We start from the raw sequence: 20,968 nt of genomic DNA on the forward strand, positions 1-20,968 counted from the left end.
GGTTTGAGTAAAATGCTTAACAAGGATTATGAGGAGCAGTGAGCTTTCGGTCTGTGTGTTTCTCCATTCTTCTTCTCCTCTGGCATGATCATAAGGAGATCAGAACAATCTGATTTCAAAGCAACCAGAGTGTCTCACTAGGTACAAATTCAAGGAACTCTGGGGAGTTTAAACTCTGGTTTGAAAGCAAACAAAAATCTTATCCCATGATTAGATTCTCACTTTTTGAACAAACCAGAGTTTCAGCCATGACAAGGAACTCTGGAATCTAAAGCTTTCTTGCAGCTCTGCCGCAAGAGGAGACCATGGGTCTGAAGCTGGCTCCTGCTCACTCATGTAACCCTAAAAGATAGCCTCTTTGTTTTGTCTCCTGTTTTCACATAGAAGAAAAACTGCAGGTGTTTTTCTGGATTTGCAACAAGACCTGCTTAAACACAATTGTGGTACAAGTGCAAGGGTTATTGGCTTCTTTCCCGCAATTGCAAGAGCAAGATGGCATATGGGCTTCAAGAAAACCAACTTTCAGTACCTTCACAGACACATCAAATCCTTTATTTTTAAAGCATCTTTCAGCAGTTTACGTTTATGCAGAGGTCAGTAACAGACACATTCACTGCAGTGGAAGTTAATTCTCCCCTGCGCTCCCAAATGTCTTGGTCTGAAAGCTTATCAAACCCTGTTTTCATAAACCTCTATATAGTACACTTCAATTCTGCTCTGTTTCTTAAAGTCTCCAGGATGGCTTAAGCATAGTGCATCAAACTTGAAGGCACTATGTCCTTGATTTAAAAGTAAATGCATACCTGAATAAAGTCTTTCACTGGCTTCACACTGTCTTTTTTAACACAACAATCTGCACACGTGCTGTTCAACAGTTGAAAAGGACCTATGCAGTGTCTGAATACAAATCAAACAAAATCCTTGTTTTGTCATCTAAAATGTCGAAGCAGATAGACAAGAGGAGGTCATGCCTTTCAGCGCAAACCACTGCTAGTCACATGGCAAGTACAGGGTTTCACAATGCAGAAGGGAAAAACATTACTATAAGCCTGGACAGTGCGCAGAGTCAATTTTTTTACTGCCGACTTGAAAGACAAGCCCTCCTTCCACAACCCCTGCTATTCTGTGAAGCCAGAACACAACTGCAGCAGCATCTGTGGCTATTAATGGACCCTTTCAATGCTGAATGCTGGACAACAAGGGATAACTCCAGGTTGCCATATGCTGTGGCAAAGAAAATGCACTGGCATAGCAGCGATATTGAAAAGCCGCTGAAATTCCTTTTTGAGAAGTTTAATAGAAACAATGCCATTTGATCCTCAGTTATAAAATACCGCGGGAATCTGAGGCTAAAACCGTAGTATTCTGTGTGTTTTTAAAAGAAGTCCTCTTTTATGAAAACTATGCAAGATTTTAAATTCCTGCGAGAATTAAATATATTTTTAAAAAAGCAACTGCCCTGGTCTTGAGGACTGAGGAACTCTAGGCAAAGAGAGTGAGAGGGGACCGGAGGATAAAGTGGGGGAAATTTCTCCAGGAAGGTTATGGAAGGTGTCGCCAAAGCTAGCACTAAGTAGGGGCAGATGGAAGTTACAGGAAAGCACACGCGAAGAATTTGAGGTAATAACAAGCACAGCCAAAGTTTTAAAAAAGGAAGTAGCAAGCTCCAGATTAATCCCTTCTACAGTTGTACAATCAAGGGGTTCACTGGCATAGTTTCAAAAAGGAAGAAAAGGAAGGGGGGGACCCATAGCCGTGAAACAATTTCCTGTTATTCGGTCCAGCAGGAACCATCTAGTGTTCTTCACATATGGAAGAAGTTCGTCATCTCCCATGGGGTTTGGATTCAGTCACTAGATGTCTCCTTAATGAATGTGCCAGACAATTGCCTGAACAACCAAAATATAACACTGTCAGAAGTGACAAGGCCTGAACTGAGCCCACAACCAGACGAATCCAAGTTGTCTACGTTTCTGCTTCTTTGTACACAAGAGTAAAAATAAATCAAATGCTGCTGCGTTGACAGCAAACACAGTGTTCCACACACCACAGATAGTGGGTTAAAAAGCAAACAAACCCTGAAGTTAAAGATAACTTAGGTTTTAGATATGTTTCCCTCTTTGGTGATCACTCATAACCTAGTAAGATTGTCTTCCATGAAAACGATCTTAACAGTGAGTCCATAAGTGACTGTGGGGGCCAATTCTGGATACACACGTCCTTCCACAGTGGGGAACATAGGTTTCCGGGAGGGAGGAGATCATGGTGAGGGTTTGCCAAGTGTGTCTTCCTCTTAGCACGTTTCTCCCTTGCGTCCTGAGTTCAAGTTTCTTCAAAGCCCATGACACCTTAGGTAAAGGCTGTTCTCCAATTGGAGCGTTCACAGGCAAGTGTTTTCCAATTGTTGGTGTTTATACTACATTTTTTAAAATTTGCCTTGAGACGGTCTTTAAACCTCTTTTGTTGACCACCAGCATTACACTTTCCATTTTTAAGTTCAGAGTAGAGTAGTTGCTTTGGAAGACAATAATCAGGCATCCGTACAACATGACCAGTCCAACGAAGTTGATGTTGAAGAATCACTGCTTCAACACTGGTGGTCGTTGCTTCTTCTAGTACACTGGTATTAGTTCGCCTGTCTTCCCAAGTGATGTGTAAAATTTTTCGGAGACACCTTTGATGGACTCTTTCAAGGAGTTAGAAATGGCGTTTATAAGTGGTCCATGTTTCACAAGCATACAGTAAGGTTGGTAGTACAATAGCTTTGTAAACAAGCATTTTGGTTTCCCTGCAAATGTCCTGGTCCTCAAACACTCTGCACTTCAATCGGGAGAAAGCTGTACTCGCAGAGCTCAGACAATGCTGGATTTCAGCATCAATGGCAGCCCTTGTGGAAAGATAACTGCCCAGGGAATTTCTCCTTTTCACCCTGAGTTCATGCTTCTTCAAAGTCCATGACACCTTTGGTAAAGGCAGTTCTCCAACTGGAGCACTTGCAGGCCAGTGTTCCCCAGTTTTCAGTGCTTATACTACAACTTTATAGATTTGTACTGAGAGCATCTTTAAAACTCTTTTGTTGTCCACCAATATTTTGTTTTCCATTCTTAAGTTTGGAATAGAGTAGTTGCTTTGGAAGACGATAATCAGGCATCTGAACAACGCGACCCGCCCAACAAGGCAAGGAGCTCAAAGGGGTAGTTGTTATTTATTTAATTTCTAATCTACCCTTCCTTTCAAGGAGCCCAAGGAGGCAAACACCAAGTGGTAAACGAATACTATTCAAAATAAAATCATATTTAAAGCAAGTATAATTATTCAAAAACATTAACATTATCTAAGAATGTGTCAAAGACACATAAAAGATGACCCATAAGAGCTCCTTCTTACTCAAGAAAATAAGAAATAAGGTAAAAATGCACTTGCTAGAACACTTTTCATGTCCAAACTCTGGTACAGGCTTGGCAAAGGTCCTGGCATTTCCATATTCTCAGGAACTACCTCAGTATGTGTTGGTCTCCAGAACATCAGAAATCCCCAATAGCTCTTGCAAACCACAAAATCAGAAAACTGTAGTACAAAAGCTAAACAACTATCCCAGAATTGACTAATTTTAGGGGGCAGGGAGGTGGGTTGTATATGGACCACAATCCACAGGTTAGATGGTTGGCTTTAAATAAAGTATAGAAAGGGTTCCAGCTGAAATCTGTGATGGCCAAATCAGATTTTTTCACATCTTCCTGGTCACCTCATCACCAACACATTTCAAAACAGAAACAGGAAAACAGGAAAGAGGATGCAAATATTTTGAAAATCAGTCACTTGGCAAGTCTGAAACTGTGTGGGAGCTAGACTGTTTCATATCATTATCAGTTTGTGTACTGCTCGCCCTTCAATAATCTTGTACTTATCTTATGGCAAAATGCCCAAAGAGAAAACCACAAACGTCTAACCACAAAGTAGCTTTACTTTCCCTACTCTGGGCTAAGAATTTAGCTCACAGGAACAGAATTCTAAATATTTTGCGATGTCTGAAGTAAAAGCTATGCATTTCTAATGTGCCAATTTCCAGTAATCTCTGAAAATACACTGTGGAAACATGTTTATCTAAATTGATTCTTATCAGGCCAGCTGATAATATAACAATGCTGCGTTGTATATAAAATCTATGGAGCGCTGACACGTACACAGTGTTATCCAAACATGAATTTTACACACTGTTCCAAAGAGAACAAAGACTTTTTGCAGTTAACAGGTGGCGTATTTACTGCTTCTGCCTTTAGTCCACACCTCTGAATATATGAAGACTTTAGGTATCATGATTTTGAAAAATCATCATACTTATATGCTATTGGAACGACATTGATTTGGACCCAAAAAAAGCATCAATAAGGAAATTTTGGCTCTTCTTTTTAATAGTGCTGGTCGTATTGATTAATTCTGCTAAATTACAGTATTTAAATAGTACTGTCAAATTAGATATTACCGGCTAGCATTCATAAGCCAAGGTATGAGCAAGCCTCGTGGTTGTGCCTGTAGCCCTCCACTCAAGCCAACGGACAAGCTAGAAACCCTTCAAATAGTTTTATCCAAACCAGGAAACTATGGTTAATGGTTTTAGAACAAACCAACAATGGCCTGATAGCCTAGTTTTTACTAGAGCTGTTAAACCACAGTTGGCTGGCAAGTTGAAACAGGATGCAATGGTTAATGGAAGGTCTCCTGCTTTGTTTGCTTGCTCAAGCAAAGGGATGAATTAAGGGGCTATATGCGTGATGGAAATAATAATAAATAATAATAAAATTTTATTTATATCCTGCCCTCCCCAGCAGAAGCCGGGCTCAGAGCGGCTAACAACATTAAAATAATACAACATTCTAAAATCATTTCATTATAAAGGCTCATCTATTGTCCGACCATGGCTACAGTCTATTCAGAATTACATCCATGGAACTCAATTGAACTTAGTTCAAGTAAGAGATTACAGGGACTGCAGCCTTTAAGAGAAATAAAGCTAAAGGTAAAGGTAAAGGGACCCCTGACCATTAGGTCCAGTCGTGGCCGACTCTGGGGTTACGGCGCTCATCTCGCTTTATTGGCCGAGGGAGCCAGCATACAGCTTCCTGGTCATGTGGACAGCATGACTAAGCCGCTTCTGGCAGCGCACGGAAACGCCGTTTACCTTCCCGCCAGAGCACTACCTATTTATCTACTTGCACTTTGACGTGCTTCCGAACTGCTAGGTTGGCAGGAGCTGGGACCAAGCGACGGGAGCTCACCCCATGCCGGGGATTCAAACCGCCAACCTTCTGATCAGCAAGTCCTAGGCTCTGTGGTTTAACCCACAGCGCCACCCGCGTCCCTATTTTAAGAGAAATAGAAACACACTTATTGTCAAGTCAGGCAAATTGGTCCATCTAGCTAAGTATCATCAACACTGAGTGGCAGCAGCTCTCCAGGATTCAGGCAGGAGATTTTCTCAGCCGTGTATGGAAATGCCTGGGATTATACCAGGAAATCTTTTACATGCAAAGCACTGACTTATGGCCCTTCTGCTGAGCATTGAGAAGGCATAGGCCAGGGGTCAGCAACCCGCGGCTCCGGCGCCGCATGTGGCTCTTTTACACCTTTGTCGCGGCTCCGGGGCGGATACTAGCGAGGGGAGGAGGCACATTGTGCCCGACACTCCCCACTGTGGCGGGCGCTGTACTGGCTGTGACGTCGCATGGGGGCGGTGCGTGCATTAGTCACGCACTGTCCCAACATCACCTTCCCGCCCGCTGTCAGATCGGAGTGCAGCGGCGCACATGCAATGGTTTTGCAGCTCCCAGGTTTTTTTTCTTCGGAAACGGGTCCAAGTGGCTCTTTTTGTCTTAAAGGTTGCACACCCCTGGCATAGGCAAACTCGGCCCTCCAGATGTTTTGAGACTACAACTCCCATCATCCCTAGCTAGCAGGACACCAGTGGTCAGGGATAATGGGAGTTGTAGTCCCAAAACATCTGGAGGGCCAAGTTTGACTATGCCTGGCATAGAGCTAGCAAAGTTGCTTTTTGCAGGGATTGGCTACACAGGGGGTTTCTCTGTGGGGAACTTGACCATTCAGCCAATCCAGCCACGACTTTACCTACCCCACACCTGCTGTTCACGGGGAACTCAGCTGTCCCAGGTGTAGGGCAGTTGGGTGTGGTTTGGGGGAAACAGTGCTGCAGGCCAAATTAGGGTCCGTTCCAGTCCAGATTGGAGTTGTGGGCTGGAGGTTCCCTAACCCTTACGTATGACAGAATGCATGTTTCAAACAGCAAAGTTAACTGTAAAATTGCAGTCGATATTTAACCAATGCAAGCTTATTCATAAGTAAAACCATCATAATTCAAGCATGCATTATCCCAAGTAAATGTGAACAAAATTGCAAACCAAGAGCTCTAGCCAAAGAACTGCCAGGTTATCAAGTCTACATCTCAGACAGCGTGCACCAACTACTGTAGAACTAAATCACAAAACATGTTTATATGGTGGTACAGAATAAATGCTAGGGCAGCTCTGCAGGCAGTAAAAATATTTAGGAATGAAAGATGTATAACAAAGAATAGATTATTATTTCTGCTTCATGGAAAATCTAATACACTAAGAGCAAAAGATAAACAGGCCTGGAAATGCAAATTTTAAAAAGGGCTGGATATTTAATCTGAGACTGCCGGAAGTTTCACGCATGGGGCGCTTCCACTTTCAAACTGTGGTGCCTCTGTGCCAGGCCCAAAGAGAGAAATCAAATCCGCAAAGCTCAATTGCTTTCCCATCATCAGCCTTGTAACATCAGCCTTGTTCTCAGCAATGCCCCAGGAACTGAAGCTGCGAGGGTAATGCACATCATTGTTGGCGATCCGATCGCAAAAGAAAAAGCATTCTGGGCAGCTGGGACACAGAGGTCTGCTGTAGCCCCAAGCAACTTGTTCCACGAGGCCTGAGAACCCAAAGAGCTATTTCCCCGCTCTTTTATTTCGCATCTGAGGATGACAAGAACATGATTAACAGCCAAAAGGCCAGTCACATCAATGCATTAAGAGGACAAAAGAGCTTTGTGATTGACAGAGGGGACCTAAAAAGGAAACCCGCTCATTCTTCCCCCAGGAATGGCTCTGGACAGAGACGCCTGAAACCCTAGCCCTTAAAAGCTTCTCTCATTACTACCAGCTCACCTTGCAGGTAAGCACCTTCCTGGTTCAGAAAGTCAGTCACATATCTGAAATAGAGCCACCGCTAATAACTGATAATGGTGGGGGAGGGAGGGGGGCGCGGAATCACGCAATCAGTGGCTGGTTGTGCTGTTGTAATTCTTCCACTGCTTGTCTGCAGGCAGAGAGCAGAGAGGTATTGTCCCTGCAACCGGATCTGGCAAAACGGACCAACGATATAACCAAGGAGAGCATATGTTTTACTGTTTGGAGAGAGCCAGTATCAAGGAATTCCCAAACAACCACACAGAAGCCAACAAGGGGAGAAGTTACACTTCTGATCAACGGGATGAATACGGTAGCTTGAGAAACTAAGGACTGTTGCATCAAATTGACTGTAAGCATTTGATGAGGGGGCTCTTTTTTACAATCAAGCTGTTTATAAATTATATGAAATAAATAAATAAAATATGATGCTATTTTTAAAAAAAAGACATTTCAAATCTCTAGGTGACCTTCCAGGGGGTAATACCATCTATTTGAAATTTACCAATGGACACAGCCAAATAGTTTGTGTGCAAATGAACTCTCACATAGTACCACAGGTGGCCCTGTGGTCTAAACCTCTGAACATCTTGGGCTTGCCAATCAGAAAGTCGGCGGTTCGAATCCCCTTGATTCCTGCTTTAAGGAGGTCTTATTTATTTCAATGGGACGCAGGTGGTGCTGTGGGTTAAACCACTGAGCCTAGGACTTGCCGATCAGAAGGTCGGCGGTCCGAATCCCCGCGACGGGGTGAGCTCTCGTTGCTCGGTCCCAGCTCCTGTCAACCTAGCAGTTCGAAAGCAGGCCAGTGCAAGTAGATAAATAGGTACCGCTGCGGAGGAAAGATAAATGGCGTTTCTGTGCGCTCTGACTTACATCACGGTCCCGTTGCGCCAGAAGCGGTTTAGTCAGGCTGGCCACATGACCCAGAAAGCAGTCTGTGGACAAAAGCCACCTATCTCGGCCTGAAAGCAATAAGAGCATCACAACCCCATACAGTGGTACCTTCGGGTTAAGTACTTAATTCGTTCCGGAGTTCCATACTTAACCTGAAACTGTTCTTAACCTGAATCACCACTTTAGCTAATGGGGCCTCCTGATGCTGCCGCACCGCCGGAGCACGATTTCTGTTCTCATCCTGAAGCAAAGTTCTTAACCTGAAGTACTATTTCTGGGTTAGCAGAGTCTGTAACCTGAAGCGTATGTAACCCGAGGTACCACTGTAGTTGCCTTTGACTGGACTTAACCACTCAGGGGTCCTTTACCTTTTAAAAAAAAAATGCTTCCCCCTCTCATCTCCAGATAAGCACACATGAATGTATACACAGTTCCAATTTATCCCTGCCTTGAGCGTCTAAGAGGCACAATTCCATAAACAGATACACACTGACATTTCTCCTCTTAAACCACAGCAGAAAGATGCTGAAATCAGGAATGGGGAGAAGGGGGGATGCTCTCACATCTCACAAACCTGCCTCTGTGGGGAAAACCTCTTAGGTCTTCCCTTCTCTATCTCCATTAGAAAGCCCATTCCTAGTTAACACAACCCAGAAAGATGGGGCCAAAGCCAGGCCAAACCAAGTTAACAATGGCCATGAGGCAGTTGAGGGGGTCTGCTGGTTCCCAGGACTTGGGCCATAAAGCAGAGGATTTGGACCAGATGTTCTTCAGATTCTTTCCAACATTGAAAGCCTGACTGCATGAATTTCATCAGAAAAGACACATGGAGCTATGGAACACGACGACGTCCTTTGAAAGAACTCCAAGCATAATGATCAACAAGCTGCAATAACTTTTATTTACTGACTTAATCTAAAACATGGAATCGAGCTGAAAGGAAGTCATCCTTCTCAGTGTTTTATTTTTCCCAAAATTTAAGAAATAGAAGTCAGCTGGATCTAAAATTAAGGTATAAGACGTGCCCATTATGCTTCCAATTCTCTCTTCTACCCCCTTCTTTTTTCAGTAATGAATGCACAGTAGTAGTTATTTGCAGTAAGGAAAACCTCTAAACATCTACTGCATGATACTGGGGCCTCAGTATAGAAAGTGGAAGCTTATTAAATTAGAGCTTGTATAATAAAACACTCTCAGAAAATGGACCCTGGCTCAAAAATATCAGATGTACCTCTCACTGGCACAGCTAATGGAATTACAGCAGGGATTAAATTTCACCCACTGAGACTTCAGTAATTACTGCAGAATATATTTCAATTCCATGTGGTATGTTGGTATAGTCATACGTTTTCACAAAGGCCAACACTTCTTACCCACTCACTCACTCTGTCAATAGGAGAAACAGTGTGTAAATGGAAACATTAGGCATATGGACCGCCAAACTCCAAAATAAACTATATCAGAGTAACTTCTTTTAAAAACTTGATCTTTAAAGGAAAATAGACGCTACTTGAAATCTGGATATACAAAGAAAGCTGGTTTTTCCCACTTGACACCAACTAGTGTGAACACCAGCAAGTATCAAGACAGCTTGGTTCTCAAATGGAAGCAGATACATCTTGTTTGTTTGATCGCTTAACCAGGTTGAAATCATAAAGCCCATTGGGAATGATCTATAATGAATTGGGGGAAAATATTTCGGAAGAATTTTCCAAAGAGGCCAGAGGCTTTCCTGTTAGGAATAATGAGGTCCAAGGTACCAAGTAAACAAATAAATATGCTTATGTATGCCACTAAAGCAGCAAGAATCCTATATGCACAAAGATGGAGAAAGGAGATAGTACCTACAAAGGAGGAGTGGCAGATGAAATTAATGGAATATGCAGAATTAGCAAGCTTAACCAGCAAAATTAGAGAGCAAGAAGAGAAAAGTTCTAAAGAGGAATGGAAGCCATTTGTAGACTACCTAAAAACCATTGTAAAAATGTTAGAACTTGAGTCGGTTTGGAGTAGGTTCAGTCGTTAAAGTTTATAATGAGAAGAATTACAATGCTTAAATAGTTAGAAAAAACAGAATATGAAGCAGAAATGGGAAACTTTAGGGAGCCATGAAAGAATGGACAGGAAGTCGATGGAATAGAATTATGGATTGGTGTCATGTATCTATTTTTTCCCTTTTTCTTTTTCCTTTTCTTTTTCTTTTTTATTCTTCAGTTCTGTATTTTGTATTCTTATAAATTTTTTTTAATGAAATAACAAAGCCCATTCAGTTATGAACACGATTTCAAACTGCCCTATCTTTAGCCACCAAAAGCCAATTTGTTTTTTAAAAAGATTTATTGTATGCTTCTGGAACATATTTAGACTTGTGTTTTGGTGAGCCTCCAGGAAGAAGGGCACACATCACTGCATGCTTCCAGCAGCTCTAATCTGGCATGTGGATGCTACACTTAAAAGAGAGTACACCTCATCAGGTTAGAGGTTTGTAATGGAACATAGCTGGCATCAATCCAATCCATTTGGGCTTTAGTGAGTCACTAGCAAATCAAAGCATTTGCCCAATGATGGGCTGTGTTTATTTCCCCTAATGTGAATTGATTTCATTTACTGCTATACGAAGGGATTATAAAGCTACAGTTAAGGACAATTTAGGTAGAATCAAAGACATATTCCTAATTCCAGAGTTTCTTAGGGAGAAAAGACAGAAAAGCAATGGGCCAACATGCGAGCTCATTCTGGCCACCGAAAGGGAAGACAAACTTAACTGGAAATAATTAAGCTAAAACAATACACTGATGAGCTAGAATTTCAGTATATGATAAATAGCACAAGCCTGAAAGGTAACAGCTAACTAAGTGAAGATGCTCTTGTTAGCTCTGACACTGATGTAAGGAGTTTCCTTTTTAAAAAATATTTTATTTTCCAAATGATTTTTCTGAATAACAACATTTTGACAGTCAATTATACACTAAATTCATCTTGTTTAACTTCCTCCCCACCCCCCACCCCCCACCCCGGCTTCCAACTTCAATCAATCATCGTCATGCATATCATTATTTTTCCTCTATAAATTTCAAATCTTATTTATAAATACATGGTCCAAATTTAACGCATCATAAATGTTACAACTCTGCTAATGTTGTAAGGAGTTTCCAATGCCCCATCAGAAGGTGGGCCACAGTGGGTGATATTTAACTATGTTGTACTCAGACTAGGCGTATTGAAATCAATGTACCATAGTCATGTTCATTAATTTCAATGGGTCTACTCTGAGTAAAACTGATTTAAATGCCACCCAGCGTATTCTAATCAGTGAAAGCTTCCAATGCAGGGGTCAGCAAACATTTTCAGCAGGGGGGCGGTCCACTGTCCCTCCGACCTTGTGGGGGGGGGGGCTGGACTATATGGGGAATGAACGAATTCCTATGCCCCACAAATAACCCAGAGATGCCTTTTAAATAAAAGGACACATTCTACTCATGGAAAAACATGCTGATTCCCGGACCATCCAAGGGCGGATTTAGAAGGCAATTGGGCCAGATCTGGCCCCCAGGCCTTAGTTTGCCTAGCCATGTTCCAGTGCATCACCAGACGCAGTGGCTGAATGCCTGTTCTTGCAACTACTGTTTCAGAGTGGATCATAGCAACATATAAAGAGCCCTACTGAACAGAACAAAAATCCCACCTGGAACAGCATCCTGCTCTCACATTGGCCAACCAGGTGCCTGTGGGAAGTTCACAATCTGGATATGGGCACAACAGTGATCTGTTGCCTTGTAATTCCCAGTAAGTGATGTGCAGTTTCCTGGAGCTGTGTCTGGCATTATTACATACTTTGCAATAGCCAGCCACTACACAGCATTAAGAGACGTGGGTGGCGCTGCGGGTTAAACCACAGAGCCTAGGACTTGCCGATCAGAAGGTTGGCGGTTCAAATCCTCGCGACAGGGTGAGCTCCCGTTGCTCGGTCCCTGCTCCTCCCAACCTAGCAGTTCAAAAGCACATCAAAGTGCAAGGAGATAAATAGGTACCACTTCGGCGGGAAGGTAAACCAGTGTGCTGCTCTTGTTCGCTAGAAGCGGCTTAGTCATGCTGGCCACATGACCCGGAAGCTGTATGCTGGCTCCCTCAGCCAATAAAGCGAGATGAGCGCCGCAACACCAGAGTCGGTCACGACTGGACCTAATGGTCAGGGGTCCCTTTAGCTTTAATATCATATCATATAATAATATAATATTATGATAATATAATATTATAATATAATATAATATAATATAATATAATATAATATAATACAATAGCATTAGCAAGCAGTGATTTCTCAGTGGCCTTACAAGCTTATGTGCACACAAGTCAAAGAAATGTCAGTCTCCATAATTTAAGAAACGCCTACATTTTAAAAGCCTTTTTGGGGATTTAACTCCCCTAATCTGTAAGCAGACTAGCCAGTGCTTCCCAACAGGCTTAATAAAGAGACCCATTGTCAAATACTTTGTTAGATGCTGCTTTTGCATAACAGATTTCATTTGCCCCCTCATAATCCCACAACATGATTTTTAGCTCCGTAAATCCAGCATTTCATTTAGGTTTTTTATTCTTCTGGTTTGATTTCTTCATTATACTAATCAACATCAATCCTCATTAAACACCAGAATGAACACTGCTGACTTCCGCAAGCGACAAAATTCCACCAATGACTCAAGTCAACCATACAAATCTATTAACATTCCTTCATTTCAAAATGTCAAGCTAATGGGTAAGGACTTGCCATTGGGCGGTGGGGGGGGGAATCCTAAAGGCATGAGAATTCTACCACAATACAAAAAAATATAATGAGAACTGGTAATGTGAATTATAAGGATTTCTACCTTCAGGGCACAGAATACATTATATATAATATGCAATTCAAAAGGGAAGGGAATTGAAAGGATGAACTTTCCTATTTGCAATTAAATGAAAGAAAAATTACTATATGGATGTGAATATTTAATAGTACTGAGTGTTTCTACAAAGGTGTTTCATTTTTAAAGCTTCATTTTATGAAAGCTTATTGGACTGAAAAAGAAAGGGATGTATTCCCAACAACAGAACTTTTTTTAGGGTTGAAGTTGTTGAGGGTTTTTTTCGGGTTGAAGTTTTGTTTAGGATTTTACTCCAGCAAATAAACTACCACAGGGGCCGGATTAAACCGACCGGCGGGCCAAAATTGGGCCCCTGATAATGATATTACTAAGAAACTCAGATGGAAAAGATTTGAGGAAGTCAAGTAATATGTTTAGGAAGATGGATTTTGATTGATTAATTAATTAAGTTTTTGTTTATGTGATGATTTGATGTCTTTTATGTTATATGTTCTTTTTTCTTTTTCTGTTTCATTCTTTTTTCTTTATTATTGTTGGCTCTTTCTTTGGTTATGTTTATGTATGGAAAATAATAAATATTATTGTAAAAAAAAGAAAGAAAGAAATTGGGCCCCTGAAACAGACTTTGGACATGCCTGAAGTAGATAAACAACTTCTGGTCTTGACTTTAACTGAAAATGTTACAATGTTTAAAGGTTGGTTCAAATCCCAATCTGTTAGATTACCAATATTAAATGGAGCTGATTTTAGGGACAAACTTGTATATGTAATGAGCTCATTTATTGGCAAATATGCCACAGGGCAAAGGACTAATTAATGAAATGAAGGAAAGTTGCAAGACCATGATGTTTGTTGAGTTTACACAGTACGACCTACAATTAATGTGACCCACAGAAAATGTGTGAGAAGGGTTCCTGGCAGACACCCTACATTTCCAAAACAAGACACTACATTGATACACATCAGATGGTCAAGCTTGTTTCTAGTTCTTATAACACTTCCCTGCTTTTGCAACTAGATCTTGAAGAATTGAAGAGTTTAGATGTGTCACCCTCAATTAAGATAAAGAGACATAATCACACAGCTGGTGAGAAGATGTCCACTCAGGAATGAATGCACAAGATGAAATTAAAATTATTGCTGGTCAAAGCTTCTGGATGGAAGCAAGGCATGGCTTTTTATGCATGTACTCCCTGTGTAGTACATATTGGTTTCTCTTTTTCTTGATTGGCGTACATCTGGAGGGAAGCTTACATAAGCTGCTGTTTGGGAATTCTGTTTGGTTCAGTTTATGTTCCACACGTTCTTATAAAATTTGCAAAGGCAAACAATAACAAAATAAGAAAATAAATAATGTATGGACATCTTCCCAACACTACCCACATTCCTCTGAGTTCATAAATGTGGAAAAACAAGCTTCACATTTTCATATATGATTGTATCCAGTGTTAGGTCATACCTAAAGAAGACCCACTGAAATTGATGGACATGACTTAGGTCCATTAATTTCAATGGATCTGAGTGAAACCGAGCTGGATATAGTCTATAATGTTGTCTATTTTCCTTTAAAACTTTGCAAAATGTATTATATTATCAAATGAGAATGAATCACATGGATGACACTTTCCTTGCATTCTGTGTCCCACCAGCTCTTTACCTTTGTGCAAGGCCACAATCTGCCATTGTTTGCTATCAGAATCCTTCAACTGCCCAGCAGTCTTTCCTCCCATTTGGCTTTATTTAAAAATGAGGTTTTCTTTGATTCACAAAAACACTCATACCAATATTTCCCCAAAAATCTCCAGGAAGGACCCACCCCTACCCTCTTTCTAACCTTGTTTCAGCCCCCTATTTAACTGCCATGCCGGCCCCACGGAAGATATACCCTAGATCGGGGTCAGCAAGGTTTATCTTGCCTGGGCCGGATCGGTCCCGCAGAGATCCCTCCATGGGCTGGAGCGTGGGCGCCCCCCCCCCCCGCAATTTTGGCCATCTACACATGTGCAGGTGCAATTTTGGGCATCTGCACATGCACAGACGCGATTTTCGGCGCCACAAAAGCAAGTCCCCGCGCCGCGCTGTGCCAGTTTAGCACAGCACGCAAGCGGGCAACTTGGTTCGGGGACAGCTCATGGGCCAATCAAACGACCTCCATGGACTGCTTCTGGCCCATGGGCCTTAGGTTGCTGACCCCTGCCCTAGATGATCAACATGCAAATGTTGGAGGAAGCGGAATTTGAACACATATGGTTTTCTTTTTATTTTCCACAAACTTGGGTGTTCAGGGCAAAAAGAAAAACGTTGCTGAATGTCCGGGCTGACGGATGGCTGCCTGGGTATTCTGTTCTGGGAACAAAGGAGGAGAAAAGATTGCATTACCTGAATCACAGGTTATGAGGCACTACCTAAATGGCATTGGGGTCATATTTCACTAATCATCGTCCCCCCCCCCCCAAAAAACCCCCTAGTGCTGCAAATAAATTTATGCAGCAAATAGAATACCTTCTATCTCAAGTTCCATTAAGATTTCAAAGAGTTCTCACAATACAGAGAACAAATGAGGCCAAACAAAAATGGTAGCTAAATTGGCACACATTATTTTGTGGGATTTCTCGCACTCATCTCTTCAGAAGTGGACTTGGACTTTGATCTTGCAGACAATCACTGAAGTTAATAGGACTCCTTTTGTACAAGTTTGGGAGACTTGTCTTGAGCTGTAACTGAGATGCACTCAACTATAGGAGCAAAATTAAACTGAAATCTTGGTGACTTGTTTGCATAGAAAAGGGGAGGGTATAGAAATGTATGTATCAGGGTGCCAGTTTCATTCTCTTCCTTTTTTGTTGAAATAAATGGACAGAAACCTCTTGCATCCTTAATAACTAGTTTCTGCTTGCAACCCTAGCTTTACACTTTCCTTTCCAAAGTTTAGAACAGATGAATTAAGACATGTCCATTGTGAATCACCAGTAAGGATTAACTACCATAGCAACCAATCTAAGCCGTTGCCCATATAACATCAAGAAAATTGCTGGATTTTCTTAAAGGTATGTTTCAGTAAGCTGGCATTTAGGTATGTGTCATGAACAGAACAAAAGGTTTGGCCTTTTGTGGATTTTTACCACTGTATGAGGTAAATATTTTAACATCAGCCTAGTTAATTTTGTGTTCTTTGACGATATAAAAGAACAGTAAAATGCGTAAGAGACAAAAAACCTAAAGTAGAAGATACTGCACATATTATGAGAATCCTTTTATTTAACAAACTAACTCCCTCCTTTTATTTATTTTTGTTAACAAAAGAGCATAATGGATAAAGTAATAGACACTTCTTAATATTCACCTCTATATCTACTAATTTTTTCCCCCTGCCTTTTTACCAAATCAGATTTGGTAAAAAGGCAGGGACAAGTAAAAAATGCTCTAGACAATTATCACAGTAGTTTTTAACACATGTAAAAGGAATGCAGTTCTGCACCAGATTGTTACATTTTAAAATGATCTACAGAAATCAACATTAAAGGAACTGGCAAGGATTTAGTTCTGAATGAAACTGGCAATATCTTTACTTGGATTTTGGAAAGTAAACCTTTGGGGCAGCCAAATATTTAAGGCCAACAGAGACCTTGCTATCCAACCCAGATTTTTTAATGGCTCTCAATACACTGAGCACTTCAGCATTAGAAGTCAACGGCTTCTGGGAACTCAAAATGAAGCGGACTTGTGGACCATGTCTCTAACAGCTGATCAATCTAGAAGCCCAAAACATGCAGTCAGCAATTTTGGGTACATAATTTTTCATGTGGCAGTAGATAAAAGCCAAGCACCACTCCTGCTTTTGCCTTCAAAACCGTCATTTGTGAAACTCTGCAGTCATTCAACAGAAGTTGGAGAAACCATTTATAGCACAATCTGAACCATGTCTACTCAAGAGTAAGCTCCATTAGATCGCAGAGGGGCTGAATGCCAGGTAAACACGTATAGGATAGTAAACCTATCTGTTTGGTCTTCTACGTATCTAAGCCAGCTATTACTGAGTCGTTTTTTGTTGTTTCTTTTTCTAATTAAAAAAAAACCAACAGGAAACTTGAAAGGCACACATTGACCAAATTCCAATGCAGTGGAAAGGATGAACTTAGACACAGGAGAAAATCTAAAGAAAGAATGAAGAAGATCACAGAAAAATCAGGGCATGATTTATGGAGGCAACAAAGCTTCAAAGTCTAAGGGACACATATAAGAGTTCCATGTGTCTGACAGCCACAGATGATGCTTAATTCTTGATATGTCACTATTTTATGCTGCAGGAGCTTCTCCCATCTTTTCCTCAGCCCCATTTCATTTTCCAGTTATACCAGGATGTCTACTGTTTCTCCCTCTTTAGTTAGCCTTCCTGCCATAGTACCTGCAGATCTCTTGACCTTGTGTCCCATAATGTGATGTTGCTACTGCTTCTTGTGATGCCTTCAAGAATATGGCTAGGGAAGAGGAGCTGGAAGATGAACTGAACTGATCATCCTCTGTCACAGGGTGCCTGGAAGCCACACTTTTAACAAACGACAAGCTATTTTATGCTGCTGTGCATTCAGTATCAACACACACACAAACATAGACACCTGGAAAACAAAAGAATACTGCTGCGTGGGCAATCGTTTAGCCCGCAGTGACTTTCAAAACCAGGACAGAGCCATTTCGGGGTTCTCTACAGCATCTAACACATCACTAGCACTAAATAAAATTATATTGCCACAAGAGCTATATATGGCTTCAAGATGAACACGCTCTTCCCAATGCAAAGTAGCACATTTCGCAATGTTATTCATATACAGTGTAGACATATGGAAAATAGCGGGGTGGAGACCTTCAATTTCAGTGGGTATACTGTGGGTGTGACTTAGGTGGACATCACCCATACAGAATTGGGGGGAAATGGAAATGGGAGAGAATTAACCATCTCATACTAATCACATTAGTACTGCAGAATATCTTGTTGCTTTCGAATAATGAGTAATCTAACCTAACAGCCAGCAAGACGGCCTGCTGGATTTATTTTCTGCTCACATTTGTTGTAAACTCATTTAAGCTGTTTGCTAGACTGCCGGGATCACAGACTGGTTAAGGGAGATGCCTTGGTAAAATGCCTGATTTTAGCATGCATCACCACAGCCAAGTTAAGACAATGAAAAGAGCTGTCATAAAGCAAAGGTCAGCCACAAAACGATGTGATCATCATGAAAGACGCCAAGTGAGAAATAAGCTAGCCAAGGAAAAAGCAGACAGAATTATGACTGTTTTCCTCCTTCACAGATCCCATGAGCAGGTTTAGAAGAGGTTTATGCAATTTGTTCAACTTAAACTACTTGAACGACTTACCAGCCACAAGCTTTGTCGCCAAGATTTGGGGGCTTGCTCTCCCTTCTCAAAAATCAGCATCATAGAAATGCTAACAATATCCAAATGAAAATATCTATGCATCTTCACCAAATGAAGCAATTCAAACACACTAAATGCTTTGAGGCTTTCCTTTCTTTGCACACAGCCCATTCTGTTTTGAGCACGATCCTAAAGAAGAATTCTGGAGAACTTGGTACTTTGGTCACAACTGTGTGGAATTTGGTTCATCCTGTGGGTTAAACCACAGAGCCTAGGACTTGCCGATCAGAAGTTTGGCGGTTCAAATCCCCGCGACGGGGTGAGCTCCCATTGCTTGGTCCCTGCTCCTGCCAACCTAGCAGTTCGAAAGCATGTCAAAGTGCAAGTAGATAAATAGGTACCGCTCCGGCAGGAAGGTAAACGGTGTTCCCTTGCGCTGCTCTGGTTCGTCAGAAGCGGCTTAGTCATGCTGGCCACATGACCCAGAAGCTGTACGCCGGCTCCCTCGGCCAATAAAGCGAGATGAGCGCCGCAACCCCAGAGTCAGTCATGACTGGACCTAATGGTCAGGGGTCCCTTTACCTTTAATATCACGTACCCTATTATGGCTTTTTGATTTTTTTTCTGAAGGACCAACACAACTATCTACCATTTCTGTCAACCTTGCAACATAATAGATTCCCCAGGGCTTTTGGAATATGAAAGGAAAATATCTTTTAACATTTTAGTGGCTTGTAGTATTGTGGACAGTTTGAGCATATTACACCGATAGTGGCCCAATTGGACTGGCTGCCAATTGGTTTCTGAGCCCAATTCAAAGTGTTGCCCTTGAACTATAAAGGCTTAAGCAGCTCAGGACTGCAGTACAGTGGTACCTCAGGTTAAGAACTTAATTCGTTCTGGAGGTCCATTCTTAACCTGAAACTGTTCTTAACCTGAGGTACCACTTTAGCTAATGGGGCCTCCCGCCGCCACATGGTTTCTGTTCGAATCCTGAAGCAAAGTTCTTAACCCAAGGTACTATTTCTGGGTTAGTGGAGTCTGTAACCTGAAGCGTCTGTAACCTGAGGTACCACTGTACCTCATGGACCACCTCTCCCCATATGAACTGACCTGGACCCTGTACTCCTCATCTGTGACCCTACCTCATGTACCTTTTTGCTTTGGCTCCCAATTTGTGGAATGATCTCCATAGGGAGGCTTGCTTGGTGCCTTCATTATGTATCTTCAGGTAACAGGCAAAAACCCAGGAGAAACCCAGCCAGATGGGAGGGGTATAAATAAATTTATTATTCTTATTCTTATTCGTATTCCTCTTCTTAAAACACTCCTCTCCTTTCAGGTCTCTGGCTAATTAAACAATCTATTTGTGGGGGGGTGTTATTATTTTGATTGTTATTATGTTGTTTATCTTTGTGTTTTTATCTTGCAAACCGTTCTGTGATCCTAGGATGAAGGGCAGTATAGAAGTTAATAAATAAAATGAAAAATAAATAAAGGAAGGGCTTGTTTTAGGAGGTGCATATTACATGTTAATTTATTGATACTTGTGCTTAGACTCTCGGCAAGGAACAAAAGGAATAAAAACAGATAGGTATGACTTATATTGAATAAATATTTGCATTCATATTCTAATTTGTGTTCAGGCCTACTTTATGATTTTGCTCAAAACTACAGGAAACATTGAGAAGACCCTGTAGAAACTGGTCAAATTCAGAACCTTCTATTAAGTTATTGACCAGTTATTTTCCTTCCCTCCCCCGCGCAAGATAACCTGGGAAGGCCTCCCGCGCCAACTGTGTAACAGCAGAAAAACAAAACAGAGATGGCTGCTAGTATCAAAAGCCATTTCCCCTCCATCTTCTTCCTCTAACAATTTCTCCAGCTCCACCCCAACATATGCACCAAGTATGTTCCTGACTACCAATTGGAAATTACTTAATGACTGGACTTATTATAAAAGAGAAGCTTCCAAGTTTTTGCAGCTATTTGGGAAAGTCACAGCTAACAAATAGAAGTAACCACATTTCCTTCAGAAACCTTTAAGAGCTGGAAAGTTGTAGTTACTTTAGCAGAGTACCCAATATAAGGCATAATGAAGCAATTTAGGGAACGGAGGAATCAAGGGTCAAAAGGTGCTTTAGCACAGCACCTTAGAGACTAAGAGAGGAATTCAACGCCATGCTGCTACAAGCATTTCACCAGCGCAAGCATTTCTGCACATTGTTTTTGGGGTTCTCTAGACACACACACACCCAAAGCCAATCTGGGATGGGCGCAGTGGGAGGACAGTGGGGAAAAACTGCATTACACTAGTGGAAGTCCTTACATCAGATACATGAAATGAGCCACAAAGATTGTAGGCATATATGGCCATACTTATAAGGGCCATTAAGTTTTAGCCCAGTTAAGAAATGAGTTCTTAAAAACAAGAAGCTTGTGGCACCTTAAAGACTATCAAAATTATTGTGGTATTATTTCATGCACTGTACTAGCCTACATCAGATTTAATTCATTAGCAAAGCATCTAATAAGTGGCAAAGGAAATGGATTTTTTGAATATCCAGAAATGGAAGGCAGCCACAAAAAAGGATTTCAAATGCTTCATGGCACCAGGAAC

At 41.5% G+C, this 20,968-nt stretch overlaps 1 protein-coding gene across 1 annotated transcript in view; it reads right to left on the bottom strand.

Moving 5' to 3' along the window:
• Positions 1 to 20,968, bottom strand: part of TMEM135 (transmembrane protein 135) — a 174,888-nt gene that overhangs the window by 47,645 nt on the left and 106,275 nt on the right. The gene's annotated exons all lie outside the window — the stretch shown is intronic.

The sequence above is a fragment of the Podarcis melisellensis genome (assembly GCF_964234715.1).
Source record: "Podarcis melisellensis genome assembly, chromosome: 4".
In the NCBI taxonomy this organism is placed as follows: domain Eukaryota; kingdom Metazoa; phylum Chordata; class Lepidosauria; order Squamata; family Lacertidae; genus Podarcis; species Podarcis melisellensis.